Genomic DNA, 20,667 nt, shown 5'->3' on the forward strand with positions numbered 1-20,667 from the left:
AGCAGCGTGATTTACACAAATTAATTATTCACTGGGTGAAAGCCTATATCGGTAGAGTGACAAACAATTATAAAGACATGAGGTTGGACTTGTTTAAAGGTACATCCAAGAGGAAACTAATGAGGAATGACACACTGATTGATGGCACGGAAGTCCTGAAGTCCTCGAGCTATTTCTCTTCTCTCTGCATGCAGTTCTTTGCTGAAAATGTGTGTAGAGTTCTTGTTCTAACAATGCAAGAAGAATGTATGGGTGAACCTACATTTAGAATGGTTTTCTGTGAAATTAAATAATGGATGTTTGGTATTTCTTACAAATAATCTGCCTTTCAGAAGCATAGTGTTGACTGAGTAAATCCTCGGAGTCCAAAAAATAATTACCTCTTCAGAATATCACTGCATTATGGACATGTACATGAAGTGCCCTCGGAACGCTGTTGCATTAACCCCACTGCTTTTCAACTGAGGGGAAGTCGTTCAACACGCTCACAAGTGACAGCGAGCCTTAAAGAGTCAGCCAGCAAGCAGACTGCACGGAACACTGCTTCCGTGCTCGGATCCTCTGCTTAGGGCAGATACATAGATAATCAAAGTATGACAGTAGGTTTTACATTTCAAATAACCCACAGTGCATTACCAGCAGTTATTTACAGTGTAAGCACTGCTCATTAATTTTTAAATAGGCCCTTAAGGTCTGGTTGACAGACAAAGCTGGCGAGCAAAAGCAGAAGAATGAACTGTTGTTGTTTTTCAACTCACAATATGAAACATGGTAATGGCACTGAACAAAGTGCTGCAGAGTGCATTATTAATGCGATGATGATGCACTATAAAAAGGTCATGGCCATTGTCTGTGCACACAGCCATTCATCTTGCTACTGTATGTGTCTCCGTGTATGATATTTGTGTCCAACGTACATGTTAGATATTTAGCAGATGCTCTTACTCGGAGTGGTACTAGAAATGCCCCCCGCTGAACATTCATGAATTCTGATCTAAATAATCTTTATTGGTAAGTGAAAATCTGTAACAACATTGTTGTTTTTCCCTTCAGACTCTACTTGTCTTTTCAGTGCAACCCCAGCGACAGCTTGGCAGATGTCTTTTCTTGCCATTAACCTGATGCCACTAGGAGTAGCGGGAGACCCAGATACCACAAATGAGATTGCACAGCTGCCATGTCTCCATCTGCAGCGGCGTTGAGGTGGTGTGTCGAGCTGCACGTACAGGTGCGTCCTCTGCTCTGCTCTGCGGAGAGCGAGGCTGTGACAGCGTGTACCTGGTAATCCTCCTTTCTACCTTTCTCTGATGCAGCTTTGTAATCTCATTACCCATGCATGTCTCATTAATTTCCATCATGGCCAAGTGCACCAGCGCACCGCCCCAAACACTCGTGCTGTCACTTCATGAAGTCCTCCAGCCACTGCAGCATCAACCCAAGGCCTCTAAACAAAGCAGCTTGTGAGGAGGAAAAATGGTGGCCCATGTCGCAGCCACAAATCATTGATGAGGGTCAGACTGTATCAAACTGAGAAGTCACCTTGGGCTTGACTCCTTGCAGCCCTATAAATGAAGACTGTTTCACTCTCTGATGGATGAACTGCAACAAAATAGAAGGGAACTGCAGCAATGTTTGGTCATGTTAGAGATTATTTTAAATAGCCGCAGGCTCACATATTGTATTTGTTCGGTGAGTGGCACATTCAATGCATTTCAGTTATCAGCAATATACAGCTGATCCTGACATGATGAAGTCAAGCACACCAATTCAACTAAATGGAGCTGAGGCCAACTATGTTTTATGCAGTGTAATGAGAGGGCTAATGATGCTTTAAAAGTGATTAGTGAAATCCTCGCTGCTTAGCGCTCAGTTCACTCTTTTGTTACATGGCTTCATGACTTACTTCAGTATCTTTAAATGATGACATTTGTCTTTGTGACTGCATAGACAGAAGTCAATCGACTAAAACATACAGTCTTTAAGACTGTACAGAAAATGAGACTGCTTTCTTCTTAAAGTAGTAAACTACACCATAAAATTATACTTTTTTTCATTACATAGATTGTTTTTAGCATTTGATATCCATGCAGTTGTTTTTTCTCAGATTTATACATTTACTTAGTTCAGTCACAACCTCTAGTTCTGTGCTTAAATATTATGGCATAGACTCTATGCAAGACTCACTGTGAACTGCAGATGTGAAGCAGATCTTGCACTGTGTTATATTTTTATTTAGCTATGCCATGTTGTGAGGATCACCCTGCCTTTCTGATGAAGTTTGTCTTTCACAGGCCTATGAATCAGCAGATCGTCTCTAAAGCCACTGGAATGCTGTAAATGAGCTTCAGCAATTTCTAACTCTGAATCTTATTCACTCACTTCAGGTGGAAAACGTATGCACTCAGTCCAAAACAATATTTACACTGTCCAGGTAGGAAGGTTAGTGCACTGGTAATCCAGTCTTGGGTCTATGTTATTTATTTGTCCAAACGCACAGAACAGACAGAACAGCAGACAGACACATAACGTGGGCCAACTGTTGAACACTCATTTTGCAGCTAAAGGTTTTAGGAGTTTGTCAGCATCAGCATGTTAAGGAGGGAACCTGTTATTCGCCTGTTACACCACAACATGAAACAGTACTGGTGAAAAGTACCTCATACAGACCCTTGGGGACATCAGAAGAGCATAAATTGGCTTTTAAGTGGGTTGACGTTACATGACATCAGTTTTCAGATCAATTTCTTGGTTCAACTTTGACCTGCTGCAGTCAAAATGCAATGTGTGAGCAGAATGGAAAGCAGAGGGAAACATGATTCCGACATCAGAGGATTTCTCTTTTTTTTAACATAGTGAGCTCCAACTCTATGTGTGTGTTAGTACATCTTCATTATGTTGCACTTTGGTAGCAGTTCCCCATAACCACATACTGTATAGTACAGTTTCTTTGGACTTAAAGGAATTGATTGTGTATAGATGCTGGTAGCTGTTGGTGGTGGCATTTTTCATCTGGCGGCTCATTGACTGATATTTAATTTAAATGTGGCACTACCCTAATTATTCTGTACCTGCTGTAGCTTCCCTTTGCCATCTGCTTCTAGTTTGTGGCTTGTATGGCAAGCCCAGGTGAAATGTATAATTTTTTCCGTGTACCAACACTTCATCAACAAATTCCAGACTTAAAGTTTATGAACAGCAAAAAAAGAGAGAAAGACAGCAGCACCAGTCTGAGGAAAAACCGCAGGCATTTTTTGACATCAAATCACTACTGGGTGTTGTGTATTTAGACCTCATTGTATCATTTTCACCACTTTCATGATGCTGTGACAATGCATGGAAAGCCTTTAACATCAAATTATCATATACTGATCTTCTGGGCCCCTTTCTGTATGAAAATGAATTTTATTTTAAGCCATGTGCAAAAGTTCATTCTACATGATGTGATAGTAAGGGTGATGTTTTGACAGCCAGTCTCTGTACAGACTCCAAAGGCTAAAAACAGTTTTTTGAGCAATTCCAAAAACCATATCCCAGATGGCTTAAGTGTTGTCACAACTGGTGAAAGTGTGGGTTTGACAGCTTCAGTAAAACGGATCCCTAAAAGAAATACAGTCTAGTTGGAAATACTCCATATAGCATGGGTGGCTGCGGTATTTGAAATTTTACCAACAGATTATTGCTAAGGCTGAGTGGTCTGATGACAACTTGATGTGATGAACTAGAAACTTAATAAATTGCAGTTACTGACTCATAAATTTGCTCATTTGGCGTAGCTCTGGAGACCTGCCCCCACCCCGAGCTTTTCCCAGTTTTGTGACACTCCATTACATGATGCATCAATCCAGCTAAGTATCTGAAATTGAAGATGAATCGTTTTGGTTTGGAGCTTTTCTTCATACAGGAGTAACAAATAAGACAAGGAAAAAAAAAGTAACGGTACCAGGTTTAAATGTAAAAAAACAAAAAATCAGGTGCGTCAGGTATGAGTTGGAGGACACTCCGGTCATCTGAACAATTATATTCATAGTATTATTATTATTATCAATATATATACAGTACTGTGCATAAGTCTTAGGCACCGTTCATTTTTTCTGTGGTTTGCCAATGCTATTATAACTATAAACCTATTTATATCGTAGTCACTTGATTAGAATCCAGCTAGGAAATGTTCACAGTGATAAAAAACACAAGAATATCAGAATAAACAGGTTATGTTGGCTGAAGTGAACAATATTAAATATTAAATGTATAAATTCCTGTAAAGAAATCTGGAGAGGTCAAGTACAAAAACAGAAGTAGAAGATCTGATCAGAGGTTTCCCAGAGTTCCTTCTATGAGAGATCAGAAGTCCAGCATGGTTCAGCATCTGGCAGCTTCATGTGGATGCCAAGTTGGTCCTTCTGAAGCACACACAAGGATGTTTGTAAATGTACCTTTTCTGGTAGTAACATTGTCTAGTATCACAATGTTGTAAAAATGTAAGAAGTGTACTGTATCGCTAACCAGTGGAAATGCAATGTACCTTCTTTTCATGTCTTCATTTCAAACAAAGCTGTGCATATGACAATGATGTATTATCAGCTGACACAGTTGTGACATGAGCACTGAGATGGAATGACATTAGCATTTTTTTACATTTCTCAGAGGAAATCTAATGTGCTTAAATCTTGTGAAATGTGCCATGTTGCAGAAATTCTTATCACTGAGTGACCCCTTTCACATTACCGATAGTAATTTGATAGTTTCAAAATATTGATCAGTGCAGATTTAAAACCAGTGGGCTGATCCAGTCATTAAGTTAGAGGACGCAAACAGTAGACTGTCCATCAATAACATGTTTAGAAACAAATGTGATATGCTTGAAAATGATTATTGATGACTAACATTGTTGCTGCTGCTAGGATTTTTAGATTACATCCAAGATAAATGACTGCATCAATGTCTGCGAGTGACACAGCATCAGCAGGCCACACTGGCAGCAGAGGCCGCTCTGACTTCCAGGGACTCCATCGAGAAACATTTCTGACTGACACCCTGAGCGATGAGCAACATTTTTCTGGACAGGGTCAAGGGCGGTTATGCTCAGGTTCCATGAGTTCTGAACGAATGGTCTGACGCATGTGCCCGGAGGCCACGCAGTGCTTGTTTAACCCAGCTCTGGGTATTTTTTCTTGTTTGTTTGTTTTTTTCCCCTCTTTTCATGTCTCAGTGATACATCACAGCAGCGATTGAAGCTTTTATACTTCTACATCTTACATCTTCCCTGGCAAAAAAAGCTTTTGTTCCACAAGAAGGGAAGTTTCCAATGGCAGGAACAAAGAGGAAGTGGATAAATGGTATAACAAGTCCTAATACTCAGCCGACAAAGTAGGTTGTTTCTCAGTGACTGTTTCAAGTGAAGCTGCACAAGCTGCCCACTGTCCTTCAAAGGAACGAGTTCATGAAAAGATCTTACAATGACTTGTACTCTTTATGCTCCCCATCTTATGAAAGACAAGTTAAAAATACATTTTCTTCACACGATGAGAAAAAAATTTACTGAGTTCAGGGTAAATGTCTTTGATCCTCTTTCTTCTGTCCTTTACCTTTGCCCGTCTGAAAGAGGGTCAGAGATGACACGTTCAAATGCAGAAAATGCCATTGGGGCTTTTCAGGAGATGCTGCTGAAATATAAAAGCTGCATTATACATCCCCTACTCGTACTGTACTACAAATGGTCAGAGACGATCTGGAAAAAAAACTGCTTTTACAGGATAAAACCATATATATAGTTTCTACTGCTATGAAACAAACTATGTTGTAGAACATATTGTACTATAAGTTAAAAGACAGAGGATTATAAATAGCTGCCTATACGTCCCAGATCCCATTTTGCAGATGACAGTGGCAATAGCTTGTCCTGCTTTTATCAAGTGCTTCAGACTTACAGTATTCAGATACAAGTGCAAGAACTCTAAACTGTGGAAATTGCAAAGGCAAAATCCCACCCCACAGCAAAAAAAAAAAGGCATTTCCCACTGTCCCCGGTGTCAGTTACATAAAAACAGGGAACACCCCTGACAAATCTTTCTCTTCATCATTTCGTTTTCTGTCTCTTCTCTGTCAACAGATTTTTAGACAATTTCAATTTCCTGACATCTGTAGGGAAGCAATTCAAAGCCAAGACAGAGTCGGGGGGTGGGGGTGGGGGGGGTGTGTGTGTGGGGGGGGGGGGATTGATATCCACAGAGATTCTGAGAAAATGCTATAGCATTCCCCCACAACCAAAAACTCGTAACTGGAAGTTTCAGAAAAGAGGTAGAGAGCTCAAAGACATGGTTACTGGGCTGTTCAATACTAAACAAAGTCTTTTTCTCTGGAGACCAGTGAAGCAAACTTCTCGTCTGTGGCAGCTTTCAAGGTGCAGAAGATAAGAAAAATGACATTGGGAGTCTCAGAACTCTTCTGTTGTTTAAGACTTTTGTCCTCAGTATGTCCTATATAAGTATTAAGTCTTTTTAAGATTTAAAAGTATCCCACGAAAGACTTTGACATAGTAGTTTTAGTTAGTGCTTCAGATTTGTTTTAGCACTAGCATTTATTATTGCTATAGTTTGAGAAAAATTAATTTTAGATCAGCAGTTGAAGAGACTGTATTCATGCAAAACCTTGACCACACAGAGTTCAGTGCAACTACTTGACAGTACTGACTGAATGAAACATGAAGAATACTATCACGTCACACAGCATTATTCCATAATCACTCAGCCAGTAGGCACATGTGCATGGTACAAATAAACTCCTTTGAATTCAACTAAAAGAAAAAACTTAAATCTTAATGTCATGTTATGAAGTATTATACTGTATGTATGATAAAAAGTTAAGATCTTATAGGGTTATGATTTGGAAACTAATATGTTCAGTTAAGTTTAGAGAAATGGTTCAACTCTTTTAAAGAAGGCCAGTGTTTGTTTAATGGCTGCAGAATGCAAATCAGAATGTCCTGCATGAAAGGGGACTTGATAGTGTCCTTTCACCACCTTGACCTCCGCAATCGTCAATGTGTACATACTTGCATACAGGAGTGGCTGTTGCTCAACACTCAACATCGTAGTGGACGATGTGGACCAGATTACAGCAGCAGACAGGAGAAATGCAGTAGAGCAGGGAGAGGGGAACATTAAGGTTCATGGATGTTTGGGTTCTACTTGCATATATGTTCTTTTGGTCTTTATTAAAGATTCCTTTTTGTAGGATGGTGGAAAACAAAGTGGTTGGGTCATAGTTCACCCGGTCGTCATCAAAGAACCATGCAGAGATGGTGCAACAGTCCACAGACCACACCAAACCAGGAGCCTGCATGGTTGCACTGGGTATTCCAATAACAACTGACAAACATCATGTGCTTCTTTTTTACATCTGCACAGTTGTGAAGTAGTGTGAATGTTGGAATTCATAAAAATTGTTGGACTGTTGTTCAACATGGTCAACTTTCTTTTACCCCGTTTTCAAAACGCATCACGACTTCTCTCAAGTTCAGTTATTTTATTATATTCCCATTCTCCAGTGGCCTTCTAATTAACCTCATTTCATTCAACCTGCAGGCAGTGATTATCTGGTGAATACACCCGTCTAATAGGCGTTTTATAAGAGCATTATTTTGTTTTATGCCTCATCTTGAGGCAATGATGCAATTATGCTTTTAATTATGTGTTATCCTTGCAGAGATGTTCCACATGTCATTAGATATGATGAATTGTGCTTTGTATTGTAAATATAATGCTGCTCAGTCTACTCTAAAGGTACAGAAAGTCCAAAATAAAAGTAGGAGAATCAAAAAGGTAAAACCCTTTTTTCTAACACATGGTCTCTTGAGTGTGTGAGGAGCAACTATGAGCACATCTAACTCATCAGGCAGGAGCCTGAGCTGGAATGAAAGCTCTGCATTTTGAAATTGGCTTCACAGAGGTGTTGGTGCTCCCTGTGTTGGCGACCGTGTTGAAGGGAATGGGTAGCATCTGTGCTACCAGCTGAGTTGACTTAAGCTTCCTGGCAAGCGTTTAATTTGGACAGCGGCTGTGGCGGTGGGATCCCAACCCTTCCCCACATTTCCTTGTTTGTTTTTGCATTACGCGGTTTGCTTCAGTCAAACTTCTGTCTGTCTGTCTGTCTCTGCACATATGACGGTGGAGGTCTTCGGAAACCTGTTGCTTAGCAACAGTGGCTGCCGTCAAGTAAAATTTATTTATAAAGTTTGTTTGTCCAAGTCAGTCATACCACTTTCTAGAACAAACATGAAAAAAAAAAAAAGTGCACAAGAAAACACTATTAGAGGGCCAAGATGTTGACATCCACCTCTGTTCCTACATAACTGCTCAAGTTGGACAAACGCACCAACAATCAAATCAAACTGTTTCTCACAGTTTCTTTAAGCTCTGCATTGCCTCATTCATCATTCAATAGTCCCTCTGTTGAATGACTTATTATTGAGTGTAGATCAACCCAACCAACAAGTGTGCAAAGTGGCTATACAACAGGTCTCCAGAGTTATGTTATTGAAAATGTTAAATTCCAAATGTGTATCGACAGTGACACAAATTCACATCCCGTACAGTACATTCACAAATCTGTATCCATTACACAAGCAAGATAACAAATGTCACAAGCCATTGTAATATGAATCGAATTATTGTGTGGGATATATAAATGTTATATTTCCTCTCATTACAGGAAAAGTGGATTTATTGAAGACAACCCCAACAATCATCACATAAGAGAGCTGAATGTGGGGACATGAGCATTTGGTTAACTATAATTTTAATGTTTACCTTGAGTTACATCTTTTTTAAATGAAAAAGCTATCTGCGGTGTGCTACCTATCAAGAGTTTGGGGTCACTGTGAGGCACCCATTTCTCAAACAAGACACTCTAAAATAATAGCTTTCTTGCTCATTTGTACACTGTGACTTCAAATGCCTCTATCTATTAGTTTGTTTCTGTCAGTCACTATGGCTCCTAATGCTAAAGCTAAAATGGCTAGTGCTGATTGTCATGAGAAATGCACTTGTATTGTTTGTCTAGCCATACTGACCTAGGGTGGAAATCCTAATGACTCCTCATAATTGCAGCTTAAGAAACCATTTATATTGTTCCAAAGCAGGAAGCTGCTGTGCAAAAGGGTCATATTTCAGAGATAAGGCAAAAGCCAACGGTGTCTCCCAGTGTACTGTACAGTATAAACTATTACCCTGTCGTTATTGTGCGCTCTCTACAGTTTCATCAAGCCATGAAGGAGATGAATGATGTGTGCGGAAGCCCCGTGTAAAGCTGGGCTGTGTGAAGCAGTGGCAGTTCCAACTCTGTTTACTGTTCTTTGTAGTCACTGGGCATACAGCCATTTGTCACACTATTGGCGCATCGGCATACAGTAGAGCACCCGGCCCGAGCTGCTCCCTCATTCATCAAATCGAAAGCTGATGAAAGACTTTTGACTTAAATTAGACTAAACTGAATAGAGCTGTTGCATTGTCCCAGGGTGAGCGTCCTTAATCATTTAAATGGAAAATTTCCAATCAACCACGTTGCTGTTCCAGTTCTCTGTCGGAAAATACATGACACAAAATTATCATTTAAATGAAACGCAGTTATGTTATTTGTAACTCTCATTATGTTAAAATATACCAGGCATAAAATTATAATGATGATTTTTCTCTTAAAATACAATGTGAACAAATTAGTATGACACTAATATTGCGTGATTGTGCTTTGTTTTAGTCAAAGCTGGAATCTTCTTCTTCTCTTTCGGCTTTTCCCATCAGGGGTCGCCACAGCGAATCATCCTTCTCCACCTAACTCTATCATGGGCATCTTCTACCCTAACACTAGCCAACCTCATGTCCTCTGTTAAGACATCCATATATCTCCTCTTTGGTCGTCCTCTTGTCCTCCTGCCTGGCAGCTCCATCTCCAACATCCTTCTACCAATATACTCACTATCCCTCCTCTGAACATGTCCGAACCATCTCAGTCTGGCCTCTCTGACTTTGTCGCTAACACAGGCAACGTGAGCCGTCCCTCTGATGTACTCGTTCCTTATTCTGTCTAACCTGGTCACTCCTAAGGAGAACCTCAACATCTTCATCTCTGCTACCTCCATCTCAGCCTCTTGTCTCTTTCTCACTGCTACCGTCTCTAACCCATAGAGCAGAGCTGGTCTCACCACTGTCTTGTACACCTTTCCTTTGAGTCTTGCTGACACTCTTCTGTCACACAACACTCCTGACACTTTCCTCCACCCGCTCCAACCTGCCTGCACTCTCCTCTTCACCTCTTTTCCACACTCTCCATCACACTGAACTGTTGACCCCAAGTACTTAAACTCCTGTACCTTCTTCACCTCAGCCCTGTCACGGTTTTAAGGGAGGGGGACGAGGCAGGAATGAACTTAACAGGATTTATTAGCAAAAGTACCAAAACAAGGGAAACTAAGGGGGTGTCTACAGACACTACAAAAATAGGCAAAAACACGAGGACAAAGTAACAACAGAAAACTACCCAGATGGCGGAGAACAAAGTAACAAAACAGGAACCAAAGTACAAAACCAAAAACCACTGCTCAGAGGCAGGAAAACACTCACGGGAACAGGTAACAATGTCCAGAGTTCAGAGGGGGGAACATAGTCCAGGGAATCCAGAGGGGAAAGCACAAAATCCAGAGTCCAGGGGGGGAAGCAGACAGGGCTGAGGAGGAGTGAGCAGGAGCAGGCAAGGTTGGGCAACAGTCAAGGAAAGCAACAGGCAAGGAACCACAGGCTGGAGACAGGAAGCGAAACAAGAGGGGGAATGACGACGATCTGACAGGGGAGGAAAGTCTGAGGAGAGCTTATGTAGTGTGAGGGGAACACAGGTGAGTCCAATATGCCGCTGATTGGCAAGAGCAGAGGGAGAGAACTGGCTGGTGGGCGGAGTCCAGAGGGAGAATGAGGTGGAGCAGTGAGGGAAATCCTCAGCTTGGCCTGATGCCAGGCCGAAATCATGACAAGCCCCCTGTAACCTAACGCTTCTACCCTGATCCCTCTCGTTCAGACACATGTATTCTGTCTTACTACGACTGACGTTCATGCCTCTTCTTTCCAGAGCAAACCTCCACCTCTCCAGCTGTTCCTCTACCTGCTCTCTACTCTCACTGCAAATTACAATGTCATCCGCAAACATCATTGTCCAGGGAGATTCCTGTCTGACCTCATCTGTCAGCCTGTCCATCAGCATAGCAAACAAGAAGGGACTCAAAGCTGATCCTTGGTGTAGTCCCACCTCCACCTTGAACTCCTCTGTCTGACCTACAGCACATCTCACCACCGTCATACTTCTCTCATACATGTCCTGAACTACTCTGACGTACTTCTCTGCCACTCCCGACGACCTCATACATTACCACAGCTCCTCCCTCGGCACCCTGTCATACGCCTTCTCTAAATCTACAAAGACACAATGCAGCTCCTTCTGACCATCTCTGTACTTTTCCATCAACATTCTAAAAGCAAAAATGGCATCAGTGGTGCTCTTACGGGGCATGAAACCATACTGCTGCTCACAAATCTCCACCTTCTTCCTAAGCCTGGCTTCCACTACTCTTTCCCACAGCTTCATTGTGTGGCTCATCAACTTTATTCCTCTATAGTTGCTGCAGTTCTGTGTGTCACCCTTGTTCTTAAAGATCGGAACCAGAACACTTCTCCTCCATTCCTCAGGCATCTTCTCACTCTCTAGAATCCTATTGAACAAACTGGTTAGAAACTCCACTGCTGCCTCTCCTAAGCACTTCCACACCTCCACAGGTACGTCATCAGGACCAACAGCCTTTCCACTCTTCATCCTTTTCAGAGCCTTCCTAACCTCATCCTTTCCAATCTCTGCTATTTCCTGCTCCACAACATCCACATCTTCCTCCCTTCTTTCCCTGTCATTTTCCTCATTCATCAGATCCTCAAAATACTCCTTCCATCTTTTCTGCACACTCTCCTGGGTTGTTAGCACCTTTCCATCTCTGTCCTTAATCACCCTTACCTGTTGCACATCCTTTCCATCTCTATCTCTCTGTCTGGCTAGCCTGTACAAGTCCTTCTCTCCTTCCTTTGTGTCTAACCTGTCATACAGCTCATCGTAAGCTTTCTGTTAGCCTTTGCCACCTCCCTCTTCACTCTACGCTGCGCTTCCTTGTACTCCTGTCTACTTTCCTCAGTCCTTTCTACATCCCACTTCCTTCTAGCTAACCTCTTCCTCTGGATGCATTCCTGTACTTCCTCATTCCACCACCAAGTGTCTTTACCTTCTTTCCTCTTTCCAGATGACACACCTAGCACCTTCCTACCTGTTTCCCTGATAACTTCTGCTGTGGTTTCCCAGTCATCTGGAAGCTCATCCTGACCACCCAGAACCTGTCTCAACTTCTGTCTGAATTCCTCACAAGTTTCTTCATTCTTTAGCTTCCACCACTTGGTCTTCTTCTCTGTCTTCCCTCTCTTCTTCTTCCTCATCACCTCTGTTGCCCTCACCAACATGCCCATTGAAGTCTGCTCCAACAACAACTCTCTCTCCTCTGGGGATACTCTCTATGGCCTCATCAAACTCACTCCAGAATCTCTCTTTCTCTTCTAACTCACAGCCAACCTGTGGCGCATACCCACTGACTACATTCATCATCACCCCTTCAATTTCTAGCTTTAGGCTCATCACTCTGTCTGAGACTCTTTTCACCTCTAGAACATTGTTCACAAACTCCCCCTTCAAGATCACTCCTACCCCGTTTCTCTTCCTATCAACACCATGGTAGAACAGTTTGTATCCTCCTCCGATACTACGTGCCTTGCTGCCCTTCCACCTTGTCTCCTGCACACACAGAACATCTACCTTTCTTCTCTCCATCATGTCTGCCAGCTCTCTGCCTTTCCCTGTCATCGTACCAACGTTAAGAGTCCCTATTCTCAAATCTATGTTCCTGCCTTTTCCCTTCTCTCTCTGACCACGAACTCTTCTGCCTCCCCTCTTTCTTCGACCAACAGTAGTCAAATTTCCACCGGCACCCTGTAGGTTAACAGCATCGGTGGCGGTCGTTGTTAACCCGGGCCTCGACCGATCCGGTATGAAAGTCTTGTGAATGATTCGCATGGTTATTTTGGCAATTTTTACGCCAGATGCCCTTCCTGACGCAACCCTCTCTATTTATCCGGGCTTGGGACCGGCACAGAAGTCACTGGCTTGCAACTCCTATGGCTAGATTTAGTCAAAGCTGGAATAGTTTGAGAAAAGATCTTAACGTGTGAATAACAAACCCAGTATGAGCAGCAGGAATGAAGCTGTGCAACAGTTCAATGAGGAACTCTTCCCGTCTTCCTGCCTCTCTTCCAACTCAATCAGTCGCGCTTCTGTTAACCAATCAGTGTTCTGATTGGTTAACAGAAGTGAGCAAATCATCTCATAGCTGTCAAATGGAAATCTGCTTCCCTCTCTGCTGCTATCAGCTGTCATTTTAGTGTCAGTGCAGTGCAGCCCTCCTCCGCCTCATTGACAGCTTTCATCAGATCGGGATTCCTCGGATCCTTCTCTACACTCATCAGTCTCCTCTTTTCATTCGCATGTTCATCCATCACATCTCCGTCACCTTCACTCAGACGTTCTTCGCCGGCTCATCATGCATCTGCTTCATTCACATCTGCTCCATCCTCACCATCACCAGCATGTAGAATACACCCCTCATACACTGACTTCCTGTTCGTATAATCCGATGAAGTCACAATGGAATCTAATCACATCTATCTAAATCTAACAAAGACTATTCAATAAAGATTCCTCTCACTTCTGTGATGCACACACTGGTAATAAGTGTCTCTCCACATTGAGCTACACAAACTATTGGAAATGCAATAAGATTTAAAGTAGTTACAGTGTATTTTTTTAAATATTCAAAGTGTAGTCGACAGACTGCAGGTGAAATTGCGGAGACAGATGGGCTAGTGCAGTTCTGTGTCGTGCAAATTAAGAGAGACAAACAGAACTTACTCATTTTGTTACTAATATTGTATTCGACACAGGCAGCTTGTGGGGCCATATTAAAATTATACTTCTTATCTTTTAAAGTAAATTAAACAAAAAACAAAGGCGAGCCTATAATTAGACCAAATGAATAAACCAGGAAGTACCAATAGTCCATGTAATATGCTAACAGATAAAAAGTCTGTTTTGTTAGTGTTTTAGCATATTATTACTGTATGTTTATTAGTATTAGTATCAATATTAGTATAGTAGTATTAGCAGTATTGTTGTTGTTATTGTGCTATTGTGTTTCTTAATACTAATACAGTATGTAGGGATTTTTAAATCAGCATGAATCAAGTTTTTATTTGTTATTTTTTGTCATGTTTTAAGTAAGATGAGACAAGGTGGGAAGGATGCTGTACTGCTTGTTAACGGAACAGGGATGTGTTCCCAGGTGTTACATGTTGCTTCAGGACAGTTTTGAACAGTACGGGTGAGTATTTGCTCTCTCTACTTTGACACATTGATGGTCTTTCATTACAGCTACACAGGTGAAGCTTTTATTTTCTAGTACTCGGAGCAACTTGCTTACCGGGAATAGCCCTTAAAACACAGTGCTTTCAGTTATACAAAATACAAAACAGTACAGTACTGTTTTTTACATCAATACAAAGACTATAAGGTTTCTGTGGAACAGGACAGGACAGGAGAGGACAGGACAGGACAGGCTACCTAAATAGTCCCAGAAGGGGACTTAATGTTCTAGAGCAGCTATGGTACATAAGGACGAGGCACTAACGAATGATAAACAACCGTCATAAAAGTAAATTAAATAAATAAATAAAACAAGTAAGATGTGAGAATAAAATACGCTCACAGGGGAATGTAAGAGAGTGTAAATTTTGTCTTTAAGAGCAACAGCACATTAAAATGTATCCCTGTGAGGGCAAATTTAATTGTACAGCACTTTTGCACTTTATTTAGTAAAACGTATTCAAACAACATGTATATACTGCTTCAGATCTGCCAGAACTGTAACAACAACCAGGGCATTATGCTCCACAGCATCATTAATTTGTGGGGACATTTGTGACTTGCTAGCAGTTGATGGGCAGACTTCCTGGAAGTCTCATCAAGGATTTGTTAGCAGCGGACCCTGCTGTTTAGCCTCCGGATCAAACTTTGAGTCATATGGACCTAATTTGCCACAACTCCCCTAATGTTTGCCTGGCAAGGAGGGGACAGCAGCATTTTGGGGCTTTAATATGGGAGCTAAAATCCAATCAGAATACTACAGATGGACATCTCCACAGGGAAATTCTAGCCACGGGCACATAAAATAGGTAACAAAGACAATCTGAGCATATTTATTAGAACTGGACTTCCCGCCACTGGGATGAAAGCCAGCCTTAATCTAAGCCCCACTGGCTCCTTTGACAGCATACAGTACTATTTAATTTCCTTTTAGAAAATATGTTAAAGCTGTAATCCTTAAGATTTCCACGATAGCATAATACTGTTTCCATTATTTAATCACTTCTCTATTAGTAGTTGTTGTTGCAAGGTCCATTATTCCTGGGCCGGATTAAAATTGCCTTCACATGCACAAGGCATACAGAGGAAACAATGCAGCATGGAGTCCAACGATTTATCTAGTAGGCTTACTGTTTATTGTTCCCTCTCTTCACACCAAGACAGAGCTGCACAAAATTAGTGCTTACATTAATTGAATGCAGAACATTTCATTATGACTGCTTCTTAAAAGCATCCATCCAGGGAGATACACTCCTGCTGTGAGGCAGGCAAAAGGGACAATGTTTCCTACACCAACACTTTGAAGGAGGATGCTAAACTGGAATGTCTGTGCAGTAGTTTTCTGCTAGAACTTGAATTCTGTTTAAGTACAACCACCAATGCTGGAATGTCTGGTGCAGTATATGAATACATTAATCAGTGGTATACCTGAAGTTAAACGTGTAGTTTCATTACAATTGTTATATGAATCTTAACAATCAAGCAGTAGCTATGCACAAAGAGAGATTTAACTTGTTGTCTGCATTACCAGAGTAACACTAATCTCTCACCACACAATTAGATTAGGAAATAATTTACTGGGATGGTACATTTTTATATTCAGAGGGAGAATGTGTGTAGGCCTAATGCAGGTTCACTCTACAATGCACAGTGTGCTACACAGAGTTTGCTTTGCCTTCATGGTCAAATGGGATTGTTGGGTTTTCTATATCGTTTTTTGTATATACAAATAAAACTGAATTGAATTTAACTGAATTGAATTTGTGGATCTGTGATTAGCTTGGTGTCACCTTTCATGCAATTGTGCATCTTAATTATGGCCTTTTGTTTCAATCACCTCCTATGTGAACCTACCAAATGGAAATAACTTTGCATTGTGTTAGTTATAAACTTGTACTATTGAGTCAATTCAAATGCCATCTGGGTAAACACAGTTGCTGCCCATCTACCACAGTGTATTTCTTCTTCACTTTAAAGACATTCACAGTGCGCACTACTTAGCTCTTGACATATGGCAAGATGTGAAGTTCTTTCTTCAACATCCCTACAGTATGTTAGTGTAGACAGAAGTCATTGACATCAGGCATAATCAACATGATTGGTGTCAAAGACAAGTTTCATAATAACAAAACTGGACTGGAGCCAAGTTTCAGCGTGTTAAAAAAAGGGAAGATGCAAATAATTTCATGTTGTGCTGCATTAAAATATCATGTTGAGGAGAAAAAGTATTGTTTTCACACACAGTTTTTTCTCCTCCAACTTTAACTCTTAGTTTGTTTGTTTGTTTTTTGCTTGTATGTGAAGGTTTGGTTCAGCTACATTCTTGGGCAGAAATAAGAAATAATAAAGGAAGAGACGGGGAGGGGGTGGATGGGTATTCATTTACAATCCATCATCCTTCATACCAATGAGTGGCTCGCAGCCTTGAAAAGAATGTGCAGTGTGCAGGCAAATGCTCAGTTAAGATGAGCACTGGTCAAGAAGCCAACAGCACAACAAGGCGCACTGAAAACAGCCTTCGATAAAAGGCATTTGTATTGGGACATAATGAAATACCACTTTTTCATGGCAATAAAGTGGTCTTTGCTGGTTCAGCAAAGCTAAGATGATAAAAGCAAGGCTGATGCACATTTGATTGGAAAATCTCCGGTATAGAAGAGAGGAGAATAAAGTGATTGTAAATCAACCATAAAATTGCAGATGGTAATCCAGTGTATGCCAGTAAATACGTTAAATGACTATCATCATTATTGCCTCTCCGTGCCTGACCCATGGCATACATCATTACCTTATCAATGAGATGGAACTTCATCTTTCTTGGAGTAAAGTGTGTTGTTTGATTTTCTCAACAAAGCAGGGCTGTAAGACTGTTGTTGTATGTTTTATTTATTTATTTATCACATTTATTATTGATAGTATTCTCTGTTTATATATATATATATATATATATATATATATATATATATATATATATATACAGTGAGGGAAAAAATTATTTGAACCCCAGCTGATTTTGTAAGTTTGCCCACTAACAAAGAAATGATCAGTCTATAATTTCAATGGTAGGTGTATTTGAACAGTGAGACACAACAATGACAAAAAAAATCCAGAAAAATGCGTTTCAAAAAGAGTTATAAATTAATTTGCATTTCCACGAAGGAAAGAAGTATTTGATCCCTTCGAAAAACGTGCTTTAGTACTTGGTGGCAAAACCTTTGTTGGCAATCACAGAGGTCAGCCGTTTCTTGTAGTTGGCCACAAGGTTTGCTCACATCTCAGGGGGGATTTTGGCCCACTCCTCTTTGCAGATCCTCTCCAATGTTTGGCAACTCGAACCTTCAGCTCCCTCCACAGATTTTCTATGGGATTAAGGTCTGGAGACTGACTAGGCCACTCCATGACCTTAATATGCTTCTTCTTGAGCAAGTGATTTGTTGCCTTAGCCGTGTGTTTTGGATCATTGTCATGCTGGAGTACCCAACCACGACCCTTTTCAATGCCCTGACTGAGGGAAGGAGGTTCTCACCCAACATTTGACGGTACATGGCCCCATCCATCCTCCCTTTGATGCGGTGCAATTGTCCTGTCCCCTTGGCAGAAAATCACCCCCAAAGCATAATGTTTCCACCTCCATATTTGACAGTGGGGATGGTGTTTTTGGAGTCATAGGCAGCCTTCCTCCTCCTCCAAACACAGCGAGTTGAGTTGATGCCAAAGAGCTCGATTTTGGTCTTATCTGACCACAACACTTTCACCCAGTCTTCCTCTGAATCAGTCAGATGTTCAGTGGCAAACTTCAAACGGGCCTGTAGATGGGCTTTCTTGAGCAGGGGGACCTTGCGGGCACAGCAGGATTTCAGTCCTTCACGGCGTAGTGTGTTACCAACTGTTTTTTTGGTGACTATGGTCCCAGCTGCCTTGAGATCATTGACAAGTTCCTCCCGAGTGGTTCTTGGCTGATTCCTCACCGTTCTCATTATCATTGAAACTCCACGAGGTGAGATCTTGCATGGAGCTCCAGACCAAGGGAGATTGGCAGTTAATTTATGTTTCTTCCATTTGCGAATAATTGCACCAACTGTTGTCACCTTCTCACCCAGCTGCTTGGCGATGGTCTTGTAGCCCATTCCAGCCTTGTGTAGGTCCACAATCTTGTCCCTGACATCCTTGGAAAGCTCTTTGGTCTTGGCCATGGTGAAGAGTTTGGAATCTGGATTGATTGATTGCTTCTGTGGACAGGTCTCTTTTATACAGGTAACGAGCTGAGAGGGCTGCCAATGTCAGCTCGTTACCTGTATAAGATCCACCTGGGAGCTAGAGATCTTCCTGACGGATAGGGGATCAAATACTTATTTCCTTCATGGAAATGCAAATTAATTTATAACTCTTTTTGAAACGCATTTTTCTGGATTTTTTTTGTCATTGTTGTCTCTCACTGTTCAAATAAACCTACCATTGAAATTATAGCCTGATCATTTCTTTGTTAGTGGGCAAACTTACAAAATCAGCTGGGGTTCAAATAATTTTTTCCCTCACTGTATATATATATATATATATATATATATATATATATATATATATATATATATAGAGAGAGAGAGAGAGAGAGAGAGAGAGAGAGAGAGAGAGAATTATATATATATATATATATATATATATATATATATATATAATTCTCTCTCAGTAAAGTTTAGGCAGGACTTTTATGGATTAGCCTTTTACCTTGGGCTTGAAAATTCTTGAGACATAAAAATAAACACAAAGCCTCAAATTGATTTATAGACCTAGATCAAGTTAAGATATGTGAGCTGTGCAGAAGAAAAACAGTAGCAGCAGCAGCAGCACCATTCCGGTTAGACAGTGAAATCTGATAATCTGCCCCAACATCAGAGAGGCGTCACCTGTTAGCTTCCTTCAACTCTGCTCATGTTGAGAAGATCAATGTCTACAAGGTCATCATTCCTGAACACAGTCCTTCGGACGGCACTGATCCTTCTTCTTCTGCGTCTTAGAAGGTTTTTGAATGTCCACCTGCAGAGCATCATTATCATGTGATGTGACTGTAGGAGAGGATGGTGCACAAATGCCTAAAACTCAGGTAAAGGTGGATGTAAATGTATTCAGGGTGAATAAAATACCAAATAAAATACAATATAGACAGTAAACTGAGTAGGATGTTTTGATCAGCATATTAATGTCATGTTTTACCAATTTGGGATTGAGATTGTTTAGGTTTTCATGATTTTGTTGGTATATTTCATACATTATAGTTGGAAAACTCACTCTGACATCTGCTTCGGCCCTTTTACAGGTCTCTGTCTAGTAGCATCTTAACATCACATCTGTTGTAGGCTATCATAGCACTATCTATTATCTCCATGACTGACACTGACCCCATGTTAATTCCCTCTCTCTATTTCTGTCGCAGTACGGTGCTGCTGTGATGACAGGTCGCTGACGGCTGTACTATTGGCTCCTCTAATGCCACCGTGCTGACAGCGCTAAATTTGTTATGTGTTTGCTGATTTTTGATAGCAGGGCAGCTTGACGTTCTGCAGTGCGAAATCCTTCTTATTGGTTTTCGGTAACGAAACCAAGGAGCAATATGCTGCCTGTGAACAGGGACAGATGCCTATGTGCTAATGATGAAATGTCACCCGGGCACACCGTCGCTGTGAGCTTGTGGCTTTCATCGGGCTGAACCAATGTGTGCTGCTTAGCCCAGCAACAAGCAAGATGTGCTGGAATAATCTTCCTGGGCATAGTGGCGTCACATCAGAAAACACGATATGTTGCTGCAGAAAGGACTGTACATCCAAAATATTTTGTCATTTAATTATGAGGAGTTGTTGGGTCCAAGCAAATGATGAATGCACTTTAACCACAATATTCACTCTCCTCTGAGCTTGTCTCAATGATGAGAATGGGGCAAAAAGACAACTCAAAAACATAAAACCTCCAGCCACGGCTATTAAATCCATTAGCTCCTAACTTAGAAAGAAATACAAACAGAATTTAATATTGAACTTGAACTTCTTGTTACATCATTTTATTGGACATTTTATACATTCCCCTCTATTGTTCAGTGGCTATATGTGGTGTCTTTATACAACCTCAGCA

The sequence above is a fragment of the Anabas testudineus genome, chromosome 5 (genome assembly GCF_900324465.2).
Source record: "Anabas testudineus chromosome 5, fAnaTes1.2, whole genome shotgun sequence".
NCBI classification, from domain to species: domain Eukaryota; kingdom Metazoa; phylum Chordata; class Actinopteri; order Anabantiformes; family Anabantidae; genus Anabas; species Anabas testudineus.